The following is a 6,777-nucleotide window of genomic DNA, read 5'->3' on the forward strand; positions in this document are numbered from 1 at the left end:
AAGCATAAGGAGCTACTTTTTCATAGTCACAGTATCTATTATTTTTGTTTTTTTCTTTTTTTTTTTTTTTTTTTTTTTTTTTTTTTTGGGATGATAAGGGTACTAACAACTAAGCTAGCTAGCTAGCCCAGGCCAACCTTCAGCAGACTTCAGAAGCCTTAGAAATTAAACCACTTGATTTCAGTACTAGAATGGAAATCAGATATAACCTGACAAAATCAGATGATGAATTTAATTTTTTAAGAAGGAACTAGTAAAAATGCTATAGCCAATTAGAATCATTCATATAAATTAAAATGCAAGGGAAAAGGAATTTATTTCTTGGATTTCAAAAATATTTTCCGATATTAAAACAGAGGTGTTTGGACTTTAGTAAGCCTGGATATCTGTTTCTGATGCCAATTTTAGTTACTTGAACTTGTGTCAAAGAGTCATAAATGGCAACAATCCCAAAAAATTATCCAAATATATTTCCTATTCTGCATTCATTACAGGAATGGTTAACATTTAAAACTAATTACAAAGCAGTGCTAAAGGGCTAAGCAGCAATTGTTTTCAAACTCTACTGTTTAATCTTATCTCTGCAGAAGCTTGAAGGCATTTAGGCTCCCACCTGCTTGTCTTTGGCTTGGCAGCCATTGCCTGGTTCCCACTTCGTGTTTTGCAAAGCCACAGCAAATATCAGGAGCATTTCTTTTTACCCGGCTGCCGGTGTGATTCCAGCCCAACCCACTCCAGATCACCACATGTATCTTGGCCGTTTGTCTAATGCTGTCAAAATCCAAAGCCCTCCGTTCTTTTCTGGCACACACTGGAGGTAGAGTGATGAGTTCATATGTGTGATTCTCTGCCCAGCCTGCCTGACCACACTCGCCACCCTGAAGCCCATGTTTTAGACCTTTGTGTGAAACCTGTGCTCCTTTACTAAATACTTTTGCTGAGCTAGGGAGAGAGCACTTGTTTATTCATCTGCACAGTTTCCTACAGCTTAGTGCTTCATGAAGGACGTGTGAGTATGAAAATTTATGTTCATGGGGCTGTGTACTAATTTTTGGCAGTGTTAGAATTTAAGCTACAAAATGTTCTCTGTAATACTAGGAAAAATTCTCTTTTTCACTTAAAAAGGAAATACTAAGTATTCTCAGCACTCTATAAAAGGGAAACATTGAAATGAAATCACAGTGGGCCTGCCCTAGCATTTGGTACTCTGCTAGCAGGCTTGAGTGTGAGTTGGTCTTCTGTGTCCCTCACTTGGGGCCCATCCCTCTGCATGCAGTGGGGTCCAGGCAACACAGGAGAGGAGTGTGTGTTCTGGGTCACAGGTTGTGACCCCGCCCTTGTTAAGTTTGCTTCTTTACCTCTAAGTGGGCAGAAGTGATGTTACCTGAATCTTTTCCATTACAAAAATTCCATTTTGTAAAAAAAAAAAAAACTACACTAATGTACACCTTTCTTTTTCCCTCTAAACTCACTAGACCTCCTCATTGACAGTATTTAAATAGAAAATGTAAGTAATTACTTTAGAGTATTATTCCATAATATGAAAATCTACTACAAAAATTCTTTGCTAAAGCAACTGTATGGAGTCATTTTAGACCATGAAAAATGTGTTTGCATTTTTATTTTTTTTAAAAATTAAATTTACTAATTTTTAAAAATGCAGCTATATTTAAAGTAGAATAAAAATCACACTCTGTAAACATGCTTTTTTGCCTTTTCTATTAGAAAATAGACTTTAATGAACAGTTTGATTTTTTTATCTGTGTGTGTTACACACAGCCAGCCCCCTCACAAGGATGATGCATACAATACAAAGAGTGTGCAGCTGAACACTGTGGTCATTGCTGTCTTTGTTTTTAGTAAAGTATTAGAGAACCAAAACCATTATCATTGCAGTGACTCTGATTTATAACTCTTGCCTGCCTTCTTCAGTCTAATTTCTTTGAAAGTATCACAGCTTTCAATGTAGATAGGTGGCTGCAAGCATGGCTTCTGGGACTAGCTTAGAAATCACTGGGCACTAGGGTAAGCCAGCAGGAAAACCAGGATGTCGGTGAGAAGGGAAGAAGAGATGTAACTGGTGTTAGTGTGCGTGGTTCTGTTGTATCCTCAACAATGAAAGGCAAGTCATGCCCGTGGAATGAGAAACACAAGAACCTGTTCGTATTGGTGTGAATCACTCACTGTATATGATTCAAATGTGGAAATAAATGTTTGATTATAGTAGTTCCAAATGTGATTATTTGTGAGCATGGGATTTCTGTAACGTTCCTCCTCCCGTGCACATGTGCACACACATACACATTTTTAAATTCTAGAATGATCTACAACCAGAATACTTACAGAGAATATGAGTCATTTACTTTTCATCCATGGTATTTAAATATTTGCTAATTCCATTTTTTTGCCTTCTTTCTTAACTTAAGGGACATCTGAATTTTAATGCCATAGAGATAAAAATATCTAAGAGACAAAAGTCACATTTTTTAAGAGTTGGCAGATTTAATGATTACATGTAAGGTATAAAATGTTTGTTTTATTTGATTTTTTTCTGTTTGCTGTATCAAGGATAATTTAAGAGTAGCTTTCATTACAACTTTAACTTATCAAGAAATGTGTTGCAACCTCCTAACACCACTGCTGAAGGCCTAAAAATTTAATTTCTACTTCAGATGGAAAGTTTTATTAATATGTAATGAAAAGGTACTTTAAAACTTCCCCATACATTCTGATAATTTAAAGATAAATTTTGAACAGAAGTTCATCTTACACCTGTCCCATTTGCTTTTTCATCTGGTTTTTAGGAACAGAGTCATTTTCTGCCACAAAGGGCAGCAGACACCTCTGCTGAGTTGCTTCCCTCATCACTATTCAGTGATGCATGTATGTTAGGTCTGGAATCTTCATGAGGAAAGTGTGATAATCAGACATTTAAATTTGGGGTTGAAAAAATTCACTCTTAATTCTAAGCAATTCCTTTATTTATCTTTGTAGGCACGTGCTAAATAATAAGTAGAACAATCCTCTAATTTCACCCAATAAATTACTGCATCTTTACTAATAAAGAAAAGAGCTGCATAAATTTCATCACTTCAGTTAGGGACTACAGGCAATTTGAGGAAAAAACTACCAAATATTTATAAATACATTTTCCTCACAAAACTTTATTTTAATATAGTCTCAGTACATTTCATAGGACATGAAAATAAAGTTCCACATTTAAATGCGTTCCTGATTTATTTACTTTTTTTTTTTTTTTTTTTTTTTTTTGGTGGAACCAGGAATTGAACTCAGGCCCTTGCGCTTGCCAGGCAGGTGCTTATTCTACTGAGCTATCTCCTCAGCCCCTTTTATTTACATTTAATTCCTTGCCTATCTTAAAGCCATGTATAGTCTCCCTGGCATTTGCCATCTCTCACCCAGAGTTTATCTCATAACCTGGTTTCCCAATTCTGTTTTTGTTTTGCTCCTGCTGACCTTGTCAACTGTTGGTTAAAGAATATGGGAAATCAAGTTTACATTAAAATAACTTGGTTATTTTCATGTTGTTCCCTGAGGCTAAGCTCTGATCCCAATCATCTTTTTCTTTCCCAACCCTTAATTAAGATTCTCAGTTTTAAAAACATGTATTTAGTGGTCTTGAAGGAATTAAAACTGACCAAACTCCGTATTTAGCAGAAGACAAGTTCAAGGTGTTGTCATAATCCCTGGAAAGGGAAACTCAGAAGAGTTCATGTGTTGACATCCATCACTGGTCTGCTGGGCTCATTCTCAAAGGAACCTAGCTGGGGTTCACATCAGCACCCAGACAGGGCATGAAGCAAACTAGCAGTACACACGTTGGCATATATAAACCCTGTGTGGGGGTTAGAAAGATAGCTCAACGGGCTATGCTCCTGCCTGGCAAGTGCAAGGACCCAGGTTCAATCCCAGGCCTTTCACCAGCTCCTGAAGATAATGTGATCCTGGAAGCATGGCCCACACCATGCCAGCCGCTGAAACCAAGCGTGGTGGCACATAATCCCAACATTAGGGAGGATCACTATGAGTCCACGCTGCATAGCAAGACCCTGTACCAAATAAATAAATACAAAACTAAAAATAAATAAACCCTGTGTGTTTAGGGATGGAGGGCTCCCTGCCTTGGAGATGGATGCCCACTTCCCATGAAGACTGTAAAGAATTTCCAGCTTACTTTGCCTGCAGTATATGGTAGAGGAAATCCAACCTGATTGATTTTGAGAACATTAAATGAAGGCTTATAGGCTACATAAAAACAATAGGTGCATTAAAATAGTATTTGTAAATACAAATACCCAAACCAGAAATGAACTAGAGAGTACATAAATCCAAAAGCTTGTAGAAAAAATGGCATTTTGATTAAAATGTTCATTTGAAAATCTTACTTTCAAATTTCTTAAACCCCAATCATAATCGTATAAGAATTAATTTAAATTGTTTTGTTCTTTATTGCAGCATTTAATAGAATTTTCTAGTTTTTGATAAGCTGTGTATATCCTTAAAGCAGAAATCCACATCCCGAGAAGAGGTGCACTAATTCAGATAGCACATATTTTCCAGAATAAGAAATTAAACTTTTTAACTTAATCATTTATCAAGGTATGTGCCTCCATGAGGGAAAAAAAAGCCACTAGATTTTCTAAACTTTGCAGACACAGAAGAAACAATATTGTGTTTGCAATGCCAACTTAATTATTATATTAGAAAATATTTAATATTTTATAAGCACTTAAATAATAACATGTTTACCATTATCTTTTCTACCCCTCTATAACTGAGATTGTAGCTTTTGTGCTGGTATTTTGGAATCCCATGACCAGAATGCTTGCTGTGTTTAGAGGGAATTGCTGGCAAGCCTACCAAGGCCAGACCTTTAATCTCGGTGTGAGGAGATGGTGAAGATGGATAGGAGCCATAGACTCCCTGCCCAGTGCAACAACTCCCTTCTCATTGCTTTACTAAGGGCCACTGAGGGTGTCTTTCTATACCTTTTTATTTTTAAGCTAGAGATAGCTTCATTTGGAAATACACCAATAAAGCATTCTGATCTTTCCAAGTACTTCTAGTACAAAATTAAAAGGTAGAAAACAAATTCTCCTGTAACACAAATGTGCTAATTCCTACCACAAATTCCTGAAGAACAGAAGCTCTGTGGCTTTGGTGGTACCTAGATCCAGTTCTCTGTGGCCAAGTATGGGGCCAATGAATAGGGCAGACACAAGTAAGCTTCTGGCAGTGACTTGTAGATGGCAACCTCATGTCCATGTTGGCTCAGAGGTTCATGTACACATGATCTTTACACATGCCTGTGTGCACCTGAAGCAGGTGAAACTTTGGAATCACGCTAATACTCTTAGGCTACTCTGGGTCTCAGTGAAGGATGCTGGGTCTGGTAGTGCTGCTGGGTGTGCTTGCCCAGTGGAGGGGACCCCTGAGGCCTAGCCAAGAATTCTAAGGTTAGAGGACAGCTAGGAGCTAAGGGCTGCAAGGGATCACTAGGTGCCTAGCTAGAGCTGTATGAAGCTGCTGAAGCTGTGTGCCCAGCATGCCTTGTCTCTCCTGGCCTGACAAGGACCACACAGGACTATCACCCAGGCCTTTCACCAGCTCCTGAAGATAATGTGATCCTGGAAGCAGACATTGGACAGCCTAGGCCCCAGGCTCCTTCATGTGGAGGGAAGATCAGCTTCACCATAGCCTCCCCCACTTATTCCCAGGTGGATACTTGTGACCCAGTGGCTGTCCCAGCACCAGAAGGGATCTATGACCTTGAAGAGCTATAGCCTGGGCAGTGTGGGCCCTTGCTTACTCTGTGCAGAGCCTGTGCTTGTCAGGCTGTGCCCCTAAGATTAGGAAGAAGGCATAGCCACTGCCCTGGGAGGGAGGATCCTGTTCTGGGCATACTGGAGCAAGAGTAGCACAGGAAAAGCCTCTCTCACCTGCAGAGGTGCCCCTAGGGCTGGCACAGTGGCTCATCCCTGGATGTACCTAATGCAGCTTAATCCCAGCCAGAATTTCTGGCATGAACAGTATGTGGCAGAAGTGCCTGTATGGACTATGGGATCCCAGGGGCCATCTCCATTTTCCACTCTCCCCATATCCCACCTCTGGCTCATTGAAATGGGCCATTTCCTCTGCCCATTCTAGTGCCAGCATGACTGCTAGCTTCCTGGGATGTCATTTTATGAAGTGAGAATCAACATTGTGTCTTGCTCAGCTCCAAACATTTGACAGGATGTGGTCCACTGTTTTATTTTCAATGGACACCTCCTGTTCTGTCCATGGGTTTAGGGCTCCCATCACCAACAGACACAATAGGCTGGTGACCACTGAGCCCTCACCTTTCCTTCAGGATTCAGGATGCCAAGCATTGATGACCTGCTATGGGGCCATGTTGGAGAGGTAGATCCGAAGTGTGGGCTCCTTAATGAGCTAAAGCAGTTGGCTCAGGCTGCAGAGTATAGCCCAGAAATAACCCAAGACTAACAGCACTGCATGACTTAGAAGAAGGAATTAGAAGAAAAAGATCTGTAGCTGAAGCATTCCGGGATGAGAGACATGGCCAAAAACATTTGTTAAGTCCTTCTGGTCCTGACTCTGCTGTCAAGATCAGACAGCTATGGCTGATAGAGTGACTGATACTGATAGGCACTTCCTGCCTGCTCTGTGGGGTACTTCTGGGAGGAGGTGGAGATGAGTGAGGTCATTATCTGCCCTCAGGGAAGCCATAGTAGCTAGAGGCAGTATGGGCCAGGA

This window comes from Octodon degus, unplaced genomic scaffold (assembly GCF_000260255.1).
Source record: "Octodon degus isolate 3935 unplaced genomic scaffold, OctDeg1.0 scaffold00120, whole genome shotgun sequence".
Taxonomy (NCBI): domain Eukaryota; kingdom Metazoa; phylum Chordata; class Mammalia; order Rodentia; family Octodontidae; genus Octodon; species Octodon degus.